This window comes from Heptranchias perlo, chromosome 36 (genome assembly GCF_035084215.1).
Source record: "Heptranchias perlo isolate sHepPer1 chromosome 36, sHepPer1.hap1, whole genome shotgun sequence".
NCBI classification, from domain to species: Eukaryota; Metazoa; Chordata; class Chondrichthyes; order Hexanchiformes; family Hexanchidae; genus Heptranchias; species Heptranchias perlo.
The window spans coordinates 24,019,580-24,032,170 of NC_090360.1; the positions used below are offsets into that span (position 1 = coordinate 24,019,580).

Sequence of the window (12,591 nt, forward strand, 5' to 3'; positions counted from 1 at the left end):
CCTTTTTTGAATCATGGTATAACATTTACTACCTTCCAATCCACAAGCTTCAGAAGATTAGAATGAATGCATCCCCACTTTGGTTGCCTATTCTGAGCTATTTGGAGTTAATAGATCTGGATTTCACCAGTCATGAGTCTTGGATCAAACAGCTAATCTCCAGAACGTCAAGCTCTACATTAGAAAGCTAACTTCACCGAACGAAAGATCAAAACCTTACAGACCCAGAACTTTAACCCAAATAAATCTTATGCAATTACCATAGTTCCACAGTTGCCGTTACACAAAACTCATGAGAATTCCAGCACTCAGGCGCGAAGAACAAAAAAGGTAGAAATACTCAGCCGGAATTTGCTGAAAAAATATCGGCATGTGCAAAATCGGCAGCAACTTGTGGTAAGGAAGCTGCTGGACGATTTGCGACGCTCCCGTTAGCTTCGTGAAAACGGCATCTTGCCCTCAACCTTCCCATGAGTTTCATGAAGTTGCTCCATTTGAACATTAAACTCACCACAGAAATTAAGTCGAGTAATTAACAGTGTAAGTACCCTTTTAATGACTGCCAATCAACCTCTCTTGCCCAGAAAGTGAACAATTAAAAGTGTGGAATCTCATTCCTTCAGGTAGTGAATTGTTGTTGGATATTTTAAAAAGGTCCTTTTTAAATCTTACTTTTCCTTTGTCTCTCTTCTCTCTTTCTTAATGCAATCTTTCTTTCCCTCACTTTATTTCTCTTTCTATACCTGATTTGACTCAATTCAAACCCCTTCTCTGTCGTTTCTCTGTATCTTTCTCAATCCTTAAATCTCATTGGTTAAGGAGATAGACTGTCCCATCGTTCACTAAGGTCCCAGACGCCCTGTTAACAGCCCGCACTTCCAACAGCTTACAGGGCAAAATATTTTTGAGCTGAAGGGTGCAGGAAAAAGTCTAACTAATGGGGCACACGATGAGATGTCCCACTGCAGCAAATTACAGCCCACTGAGACTCTTTATAAAATGGTGTTAGTTGGAAACTAGAGGCCAGATAGTTATCAGGAGATGTCACCAGTTCTGGAAGGGCGAAGCACAGCCTTGTGTCATTTTCCATAATGATGAACATTTTTTGCTGCAATTTCCTCACACCATGGGTGCTGGCAACGCGACAGCACCTTGCCTGTTCTTCATACGTGATCCTAGACAACAGCTTAGGCTATTGGACAATGCAAGCCGTCACAACCAAGCGTGATTGTGTCTGTGTCAAATCCTCACACATTTCCAGCAAGGGAGTGAAAGGCAGCGATCAGGAATGGGGTTGGGCGATTTCACCCTGCCGAACCCAGGGACTCGGAGGTCAGCTGTAGCCCCCTTACCAGCGGCCTGGCTGAGATCGCCGACTGGGAATCAAACCTTGAGCCTTCCTCGTCTGTGTGACTCAGTTCTACATCATTTAGGCACTGAACCATCTGGGGGGGGGGGGGGGGGGGGGGGGGAAGTCCATGGGGCAGCTTTCTGACACATTACCACATGGCTGGTTGTCAACACGTAAAGTACATTCCCAGCACCTTATTAGGGATTTTTTGTGCAAATTAAGGATGATTGTGCAAATTATGAGGTGCTGTAGTGACACTGAAGTGATTCCAGTGAGTGTGAACCTCTCTCACACCTGTGAGCAGAGGCTCCTTCCTCTCTGAAGGCACCAATCCATCTGCTCCCGTGGGGAGAGTGTTCCTGGAGGGCATCACGGTTCAGCCCCCCCCCCCCAGTCCCCGTCATCTCCCCCCCCCCCCCCCCCAGTCCCCCCCCCCCCAGTCCCCGTCATCTCCCCCCCCCCCCCCCCGTCCTCATCATCTCTCCCCCCCCCCAGTCCCCCCCCCCCAGTCCCCGTCATCTCCCCCCCCCCCCCCAGTCCCCGTCATCTCCCCGGAGCGGGGCCCCGGGCTCAGTCCTCTCCCGAGGCCTGAGGTCAGTGTGGGCCCACCTCCAGACCCGGGCTTTTTATCCCCAGCACTCGCGGTCACAGTGAGCGGCCGGGGCCGGGGGCGGGGGCCGGGGGCGGGGGCCGGGGCCGGGGCCGGGGGGCCGGGGGGCGGGGGGGCGGGGGGCCGGGGGGCCGGGGCCGGGGCGATGCCCGACCCGCTCACAGCGCCGGCTCCTGAGGCTCGATCCTCGGGCATCGCTCTCGGCAAAAACCGTTAAACTGGAGCTTCACTCGGGGCCCCGGGAGGCTCCGGCTCCTCACATTAATAAACCCCGAATACAACACACCGGGCCGGGCCGGGCAGAGCCTGGGAGGCCCCCGACACACACCCGCCCCCCGCCCCCCAAACAAGCTGTCGGGAGGGGGTCCCCGGGCTCACCCCGTACCTGAGAGCGGCGCTTCGCCTCCAAACACCGGCTGCCTTCAGTGTTCACTCATCCGGGGCGGAGAGGCTCCCGGGCCGCGCTCCGCTCTCTCCCTCCGCCTGATTCAGTCTCTGGTAGAATGGGCTGGTCCCTCCCCTCCCCTCCCCGTCTCCACCCTCACTCTCCCCTCCCCTCCCCTCGTCTCCCCTCCCCTCCCCCCGTCTCCCCCTCACCCTCCCCCCGTCTCCCCCTCACCCTCCCCCCGTCTCCCCCTCACCCTCCCCCCGTCTCCCCCTCACCCTCCCCCTGTCTCCCCCTCACCCTCCCCCTGTCTCACCCTCACCCTCCCCCCTCACCCTCCCCTCTCACTGTCTCACCCTCTCTGCTCCCCTCCCCTCTCTCCACACTCTCCTCTCACTATTTGCCTGCCCTTCTCACTGGTCCTCTCTTTGCTCGTGTCTCTTTGTTTTCAGTACCCTCTCATCACTTTTTATGTCTGTCTAACCTCTCTGTACTTTTTCCTCTCCTCCTTTGCCCGTCTCTCTCACTCTTTCTCTCCTCCTTTGCCCGTCTCTCTCTCTCTCCTCCTTTGCCCGTCTCTCTCTCTCCTCCTTTGCCCGTCTCTCACTCTTTCTCTCCTCCTTTGCCCGTCTCTCACTCTTTCTCTCCTCCTTTGCCCGTCTCTCACTCTTTCTCTCCTCCTTTGCCCGTCTCTCACTCTTTCTCTCCTCCTTTGCCCGTCTCTCTCACTCTTTCCTCCTTTGCCCGTCTCTCTCACTCTTTCTCTCCTCCTTTGCCCGTCTCTCACTCTTTCTCTCCTCCTTTGCCCGTCTCTCACTCTTTCTCTCCTCCTTTGCCCGTCTCTCTCACTCTTTCTCTCCTCCTTTGCCCGTCTCTCTCACTCTTTCTCTCCTCCTTTGCCTGTCTCTCTCTCACTCTCTCCTCCTTTGCCTGTCTCACTCTCTCTCTCCTCCTTTGCCTGTCTCACTCTCTCTCTCCTCCTCTGCCTGTCTCACTCTCTCCTCCTTTGCCTGTCTCACTCTCTCTCTCCTCCTTTGCCTGTCTCACTCTCTCTCTCCTCCTTTGCCTGTCTCACTCTCTCCTCCTTTGCCTGTCTCTCTCTCTCTCCTCCTTTGCCTGTCTCTCTCTCTCTCCTCCTCTGCCTGTCACACTCTCTCCTCCTTTGCCTGTCTCTCTCTCTCTCTCCTCTGCCTGTCACACTCTCTCTCTCCTCCTTTGCCTGTCTCTCTCACTCTCTCCTCCTTTGCCTCTCTCTCTCTCTCTCTCTCCTCCTTTGCCTCTCTCTCTCTCTCTCTCCTCCTTTGCCTCTCTCTCTCTCTCTCTCCTCCTCTGCCTGTCACACTCTCTCTCTCCTCCTTTGCCTCTCTCTCTCTCTCTCTCCTCCTCTGCCTGTCACACTCTCTCTCTCCTCCTTTGCCTCTCTCTCTCTCTCTCCTCCTCTGCCTGTCACACTCTCTCTCTCCTCCTTTGCCTCTCTCTCTCTCTCTCCTCCTCTGCCTGTCACACTCTCTCCTCCTTTGCCTCTCTCTCTCCCCTCCTCTGCCTATCTCACACTCTCTCTCTCCTCCTCTGCCTCTCTCTCTCCTCCTCTGCCTGTCTCACACTCTCTCTCTCCTCCTTTGCCTCTCTCTCTCCTCCTCTGCCTGTCACACTCTCTCCTCCTTTGCCTCTCTCTCTCCCCTCCTCTGCCTGTCTCACTCTCTCTCTCTCCTCCTCTGCCTGTCTCTCTCTCCTCCTTTGCCTCTCTCTCTCTCTCTTCTCCTCCTCTGCCTGTCACACTCTCTCCTCCTTTGCCTCTCTCTCTCCCCTCCTCTGCCTGTCTCACACTCTCTCTCTCCTCCTCTGCCTGTCTCTCTCTCCTCCTTTGCCTCTCTCTCTCTCTCTCCTCCTCTGCCTCTCTCTCTCCTCCTCTGCCTGTCACACTCTCTCTCTCCTCCTTTGCCTGTCTCTCTCACTCTCTCCTCCTTTGCCTCTCTCTCTCTCTCCTCCTTTGCCTCTCTCTCTCCTCCTCTGCCTCTCTCTCTCCTCCTCTGCCTCTCTCTCTCTCCTCCTCTGCCTGTCACACTCTCTCTCTCCTCCTCTGCCTCTCTCTCTCCTCCTCTGCCTCTCTCTCTCCTCCTCTGCCTGTCACACTCTCTCTCTCCTCCTCTGCCTCTCTCTCTCCTCCTCTGCCTGTCTCACACTCTCTCTCTCCTCCTTTGCCTCTCTCTCTCTCTCCTCCTCTGCCTGTCACACTCTCTCTCTCCCCAGTGGAAACCCCCTGTTGCTATTTGCGGCCCGTGTCGGGGGTTCGGGGAATTCCCATGACGTCTTGTCCTGGACAACGTGTACTCGGATTGGCGGCCCTGGATTACGTCGCTTTTTGATTGGTTCATAGTACTAACGTATGCAAATATCCCCCCTCCCCGCAGCTACAATGACCCAGGAACCTTAAAGGGACAGGCACCCCCCGCCTGGAGCTCAGGCCCATAGACACTGGAACAGCTGGAAATTCCCAGAGCAATTTGTATTTTGTACAGTTTCTTGACGTGGGCAGTGTTGGACTGCTGCTTCTTGGATGAGCTGGAACCAGAACCCATTGTAAAGCAGGGAGGGAGGATGTAGTTAGTCGGGTTTAAACTTTAACATCTCCAAAGAGCCCAGAACAGGTATGATGTAAGACCACAGAGAGTGTCAGCCTGTAGCTGAAATTTACAATTTTTAATTGATTAATTTGTAAGTCAAGGTGAGATATGTACAATCGAAATACTTGTTTAGTTCTCCCAGTGTTCTGGCCTACATTCCTGCCTCAAACGACACCACCACAAACTGACTATCTGGTCACTTATCTCCTTGCTGTTTCTGGGATCTTGCTGTGCACAAATTGAGCACCATGTTTGTTCACATAATAGTGACCATATTTCAAAAATACTTCACTGGTCATGAAGCGCTTTGGGACCTCCAAAGAATGTGAAGGGTGAAAGTTCTTTCTTTCACATGTGCCCTGGGAGTGGTGATAGATTCATCATTTCTAATGTGAAGACATGACTAAAAAGGAAATAAAATAATGGGAGGCATAGCCACACAGTGGAGTATATAGAGGTTATTCTGAGGAATAATCGTGCTTAGGCCTCATCTGGAATGCAGTGTAGAATCCTGGTCGCCCCCTTCAAAGGGGAGGTACATGGTAACATTTGTGCCAGGCAATGGCCATCTCCAACAAGAGAGAGTCTAACCACCTCCCCTTGACATTCAACGGCATTACCATTGCCGAATCCCCCACCATCAACATCCTGGGGGTCACCATTGACCAGAAACTTAACTGGACCAGCTATATAAATACTGTGGCTACAAGAGCAGGTCAGAGGCTGGGTATTCTGCGGCAAGTGACTCACCTCCTGACTCCCCAAAGCCTCTCCACCATCTACAAGGCACAAGTCAGGAGTGTGATGGAATACTCTCCACTTGCCTGGATGACTGCAGCTCCAACAACACTCAAGAAGCTCGACACCATCCAGGACAAAGCAGCCCTCTTGATTGGCACCCCATCCACCACCCTAAACATTCACTCCCTTCACCACCGGCGCACCGTGGCTGCAGTGTGTACCATCCACAGGATGCACTGCAGCAACTCGCCAAGGCTTCTTCGACAGCACCTCCCAAACCCGCGACCTCTACCACCTAGAAGGACAAGGGCAGCAGGCGCATGGGAACAACACCACCTGCACGTTCCCCTCCAAGTCACACACCATCCCGACTTGGAAATATATCGCCGTTCCTTCATTGTCGCTGGGTCAAAATCCTGGAACTCCCTTCCTAACAGCACTGTGGGAGAACCGTCACCACACGGACTGCAGCGGTTCAAGAAGGCGGCTCACCACCACCTTCTCAAGGGCAATTAGGGATGGGCAATAAATGCCGGCCTCGCCAGCGACACCCACATCCCGTGAACGAATAAAAAAAAGCAACAACGATTGCAAGTAAAAGGAATGAGCTTCGAGGGAGATTCAAGAAACTTAAGCTCTGCTGTTGGAGTGGGGATGTCGTTGAGGTGTAGAAAGTGTCAGATGGTACAAGGTTAGTCCGACCAGTATCTATTTGACCCATAGATGGAAGGTTGAAGGGATGGAGGAGATCATTCCACCTGCTCGATGCCTTTAGGAAAGTATGTTATGTCATTGTGCTAAGCCACATAAACCAGGGAATGCCACATTCAATCCCGATTCTGGAGTGACTTGTCTCAAAATATCTTTCTGCAGCTGCCCAGTCACCGAGTTCTGCATCTCTAAGATTGTAACTCTAAAGTTTCCAATGGAAATTTGTGTGCAAGTTCTGCTCCTTTAGTGTCTGATGGAGTTTATCCAGTGAGCTGTATAGATCATGAAGTTTCAGGTTTTATCCCGTGTTAGCTGGGTTGATGTAGGGCTGCTACATCATTACTGGCCGAGGGAGAGGAAAATCAGCTACTCCAGACTGATGTCCAGCAGCCTCTGGTGGAATGGGAGGTGAGGGCAGTTAGCAGAGGGATTCAGTCTGAAATGTGATGCCCCCCACAGTCAAATAACCTGACCCTCACTATTAAGGCTCATGCCTGCATAATGGTCACTGGGAAGGATACTGGCATTCATGGAACCAGAACACAGAAAGGGGTCAATGCTGTCACAGAGGAGGGAGGGGAGAGAATTGGTAAGTTGAGAAAGAGATTTGTGTTTCCATTATATTGATGTTTCCCCTTTTCTTAACTATTTAACACTAAACTAGTTCTTAACTGATGTATTCTTTTGTTACAGTTAGGGAGGGCGAGCAGGAGCTGTATCCTCTGCTGGTTAAACACGGTGAAATGATTAGCACAATCTTGCCTAGAATCAGCTGCTCAGACAAGCTGTTGATTCCATGCAGTTAGCCGGCGTGTCTTCCAGCTTGATGTCAGCAGAACTAAAGTCATCTCTTTCGACTCCTGCCAGCACCCACATGGTCTCTCCATCAGCCCCCCTCCTGCTTTCTTAGACTGAGTCAAGAGATGCAAAACTTTAGTGCATTATTCCACTCCACTCTGAGCTTCCTCCCATTCCATCACCAATATCACTTTCTTCCACCTCCACTCTACTTCCTCACCTGCACGGAGACCCTTGTCCAGACCGGTATACCCTCGAGGCCCGCCTCCAGCTGACGGCAGACTGGCTTCCTCGGACGGGGAAGTGGGGAGCCGATCACAGAGATACTCGGGAAATCTAACACCTGAGCCAGCTTCCCCACCTCAATCTTCCACAAATCGGCATTTGTTCCGAAGTCCGCAGCCTTTACCCTCTCGGAGCTCCAGTGACTCCCTGCTGCCTGACTCTTGCTCACTTTCAAATCTCCTCCAGCCTTGGTATTCGGGTCTGCTGCAAATATCATCTTGGATTCAATGGCGTCAGTCACTCCCAAGCAGCCTGAGCACTTTACTTTTATGGGGATTGACTCACTGTCCCACTTGCACTGCCGTGTAACCCAGGAATCTAACAATCGCGCCTCTTAGGAACATGGGAGTAGGACATTCCGCCATTAAATGAGATCATGGCTGATCTGTGTCTTGACTCCATCCACCCACCTTGGCTCCATATCCTTTAATACCCTTCTACAAAAATCTATTGAATTATTAATTGAGCATCGACTGCTTTTTGTGGGAGAGAGTTCCACACTTCTACCACCCATTGTGTGAAGAAGTGTTTCCTAACTTCTCTCCTGAATGGCCTGGCTCTGATTTTAAGGTTATGTCCCCTTGTCCTAGACTCCCCCGCCATCCTAAAAACCTCAATCAAATCACCTCTTAATCTTTTATATTCCAGGGGATACAAGCCTAGTTTATGTAATCTCTCCTCATGATCTAACCCTTGGAGCCCTGGTATCATTCTGGTGAATCTGCGCAGCACTCCTTCCAAGGCCAGTAGATCCGTTCTATGGTGCGGTGCCCGGAACTGTACACAGTACAACAGATGTGGTCTAACCAGGGCTTTGTGTAGCAAAACTTCCTCCCCTTTATATTCTAGCCCTCTAGATATAAAGGCTAACATTCCATTAGCCTTTTTGATTATTTTTTGCACCTGACCCCACTACATTTTAGTGATCTGTGTACATAGACCCCTAAATCTCTTTGGACCTCCACTGTTCCTAGCTTTTCACCATTTAAAAAATACTCGGATCTATCCTTTCTTGGTCTAAAATGGATGACCTCACACTTACCTGCATTGAAATCCATCTGCCACAGTTTTGCCCACTCACTTAATCTATCAATGTCTCCTTGTAATTTTGGGGGACACAACTAGTCACTTCCTTCCAATTCGAGTATATACCCATTATCCCTACTCTCTGTCGTCTGCCACCTAAACAATCTCCTAATCAGGTCAATAATTTGCCTTCAATTCCATGAGATTTAATTTTAGCTAACAGTCTCTTATGTGGAACCTTAACGAATGCCTTCTGGAAGTCCATATAAACCACATCCATAGACATTCCCCTGTCAACTACTTTAGTTACTTCCTCAAAAAAATCAATTAGGTTCATTAACCATGACCTACCCTTTGTGATCTGAACCAGAGATTGGTCTTTTGCACGTATTCCATCTCTGTGGAAAAAGGGCTGAGCAAACACTTGGTGAGACAAAGCCTGATATGAGTCAGTAAGCTGCTCTCCCAGTTACAATACACCTGTTTTAATATGTACAATCTAACTTCATGTATTCATACAAAATAAAGAACATGCCATGCTACGCCACATCAGTGCCTTGCCTTACTTGACTTAAACAAGATGCTTTCTAACTATTCTCCAGTATTTCTCACCACTTTGCCTCACAACTTTCCCTTTAAAAAAAAATCTGACTGCCTTCACAGTATCCTATTTCAAAAATCCTCTCTACCTGTGTCTGTCTCTCTGTTTTATCTCTTGCTGCTCACAGCCAAAAAATAATGTCCTGCCAGACATCCTGAGCATCCGAGATCAGTGGCTTCTCAACACAACGGGTGTGAGGTGTTTATCGATTATTGATACAAGCTAATGAATTGATTATTATTTACAGCCTATGAGGAAACATCATTAAAACTAGATCATTAGCACCTTAACTACCCAATACCTCAAACCACCTTTTTTTAAACACTTGAATGTTTTAAAACTCAACATTTAAAGTGATTCTTTTTCCAAATCATTTCTGTGGAAAAGTGGTTAGAAGATCCAGAATTAGACACTTCTGTTCCCTACAGTTAATAATCCATCATTGGCGGCTAATCCATCATTGACTAATTTATTAGAGTTCTTTGAGGAACGTGGATGATGGGGATCCTGTGGATGTGGTGTACTTGGATTTCCAGAAGGCTTTTGACAAGGTGCTGCATCAAAGGCTACTACACAAAATAAGAGCTCATGGTGTAGGGGGTAACATATTAGCATGGATAAAGGATTGGTTAGCTAACAGGAAACAGAGAGTAGGTATAAAGGGGTCATTTTAAGGTTGGCAAGATGTAACGAGTGGAGTGCCACAGGGATCAGTGCTTGGGCCTCAACTATTTACAATCTATATCAATGACTTGGATGAAGGGACCGAATGTATGATTGCTGAATTTGCTGATGACACAAAGGTAGGTAGGAAAGTAAGTTGTGAAGAGGACATAAGGAGTCTGCAAAGGGATATAGATAGGTTAAGTGAGTGGGCAAAAATTTGGCAGATGGACTATAATGTGGGAAAATGTGAACTTGTCCACTTTGGCAGGAGGAATAGAAAAGCAGTATATTATTTAAATGGAGAGAGATTACAGAACTCTGAGGTACAGAGGGATCTGGGTGTCCTAGTACATGAATCACAAAAGGTTAGTATGCAGGTACAGCAAGTGATTAGGAAGGCAAATGGAATCTTGTCATTTATTGCAAGGGGAATGGAGTATAAAGTAGAGATGTTTTGCTACAGTGGTTCAGGGCATTGGTGAGACCACATCTAGAATACTGTGTGCAGTTTTGGTCTCCTTATTTAAGAAAGGATATAATTGCTTTAGAGGCGGTTCAGAGAAGGTTCACTCGACTGATTCCTGGGATGAGGGGGTTATCTTATGAGGAAAGGTTGGACAAGTTGGGCCTGTATACATTGGAGTTTAGAAGAATGAGAGGTGATCTTATTGAAATATATAAGATCCTGAGGGGATTAGAAGGGGTAGATGCTGAGGGGATGTTTCCCCTTGTGGGAGAGACTAGAACTAGGGGCTGCAGTTTAAAATAAGGGGTCTTCCATTTGAGACGGAGATGAGGAGAAATTTTTTCTCAGAGGGTCGTGAGTCTGTGGAACTCCCTTCCCCAGAGAGCGGTGGAGGCAGGGTCATTGAATATTTTTAAGGCTGAGTTAAATAGATTCCTGATTAACAAGGGAGTCAAAGGTTATACCAGAATTTACAGCCCCGTGCTGGTGCTCGCTGTTCAGCTAGAGCTGCCTGCTCTAGTCCCATTTCCTGTATCCTTTCATATCCTTATTCAAATACATATCCAATTTCCTTTTAAATGGTTTTATAGTCTCTACCTCAATAACCACTGTGGTTAAGCATTCCATGTTATAATAACCCTCTGTGTGAAAATTAAATTCTTCTAACTTCCCCTTTCATTCTTCTAGTGAGAATCTTCAGTTTATTCCCCCTTGATTCCTGCCAACCACTGGAAATAATCTTTCACTATTTACCACCTGAAAACCTTTTACATTTTAAAAGTCTCTTTGAGATCCTTCCTTATCCCTTTCTTGTCCAGTGAAAAAAAACTTAATTTTTCAAGCTTTTCTTCACAGTTATAATCCCTCATTCTTGATTTGTTCTTCTCTGTGCCCTTTCCATGGTCCGACTGTCCTTCCTAAAATAGGGTATCTAGATCTGCATGCAATACTCCAACTGGGGCCTAACCAATGTCTTGTAAAAATTCACAACACTTCCTTGCTTTTATATTCAATGTCCCTCTGGATAAATTCAGAATTCCATTTGCCTTTTTATGGATTTTTTTTTTTACCTGCACTCCCACCTTTAAAGATCTGAGTATCCGCACCCGTCGATCTGTGTATCCGCGCCCGTCGATCTGTGTATTCGCGCCCGTCGATCTGTGTATCCGCGCCCGTCGATCTGTCTTTTTTTCCATTCTGTTAAGGACCTTCCTCTCACTTCTTTTTCCCAAAATGAGGGTAGATGAGGGCAATGTGGTTGATATGGTGTATCTAGACTTCCAAAAGGCGTTTGATAAAGTGCCACATAATAGGCTTGTCAGCAAAGTTGAAGTCCATGGATACAGAATTGGCTAAGTGACAGGAAACAGAGAGCAGTGGTGTTCCCCAGGGGTCATTGCTTTTTTTGATATATATTAATGACTTGGACTTGGGTGTACAGGGCACAATTTCAAAATTTGTAGATGACACAAAGCTTGGAAGTGTAGTGAACAGTGAGGAGGATAGTGATAGACTTCAAGAGGACATAGACAGGCTGGTGGAATGGGCAGACACGTGGCAGATGAAATTTAACGCAGAGAAGTGCAAAGTCATACATTTTGGCAGGAAGAATGAGGAGAGGCAATATAAACTGAAGGGTACAATTCTAAAGAGGGTGCAGGAACAGAGAGTCCTGGGGGTATATGTGCACAGGTCATTGAAGGTGGCAGGGTAGGTTGAGAAAGAAGTTTAAAAAGCATACGGGATCCTTGGCTTTATAAATAGAGGCATAGAGTTCAAAAGCAAGGAAGTTATTTTGAACCTTTATAAAACACTGGTTCGACCACAACTGGAGTATTTTGTCCAATTCTGAACTCCGTACTTTAGGAAGGATGTGAAGGCCTGAGAGAGGGTGCAGAAAAGATTTACTAAAATGGTTCCAGGGATGAAGGACTTTAGTTATGTGAATAGACTGGAGAAGCTGGAGTTGTTCTCCTTGGAACAGAGAAGGATGAGAGAAGATTTGATCGAGGTATTCAAAACCAAGAGGGGTCCAGACAGAGTAGATAGAGAGAAACTATTCCCATTAGCGGAAGGGTCGAGAACCAGAGGACACAGATTTAAGGTGATTGGCAAAAGAACCAAAGTCAACATGAGGAAAAACTTTTTTACGCAGCGAGTGGTTATGATCTGGAATGAGCTGCCTGAAAGGGTGATGGAAGCAGATTCAATCGTGGCTTTCAAAAAGGAATTGGATAAGTACTTGATGGGAAAAAATTTGCAGGGCTACAGGGAAAGAGCGGGGGAATGGGACTAGCTGGGTTGCTCTTGCAGAGAGCCGGCACAGG

At 48.4% G+C, this 12,591-nt stretch overlaps 1 protein-coding gene across 2 annotated transcripts in view; it reads right to left on the bottom strand.

The window, feature by feature from the left end:
* The window catches only part of LOC137304205 (nuclear factor NF-kappa-B p100 subunit-like), a 118,379-nt gene that overhangs the window by 87,904 nt on the left and 17,884 nt on the right, over nt 1-12,591 (bottom strand). Inside the window, exon 1 of one of the 2 annotated variants that reach the window (XM_067972767.1) lies at nt 2,347-2,506. The exons of the other annotated variant lie outside the window; for it this stretch is intronic. The gene's annotated coding sequence lies outside the window, so the exon portion shown is untranslated. Of the gene's footprint in view, nt 1-2,346; nt 2,507-12,591 lie in introns of those variants that run through there. 2 annotated transcript variants of the gene reach the window in all.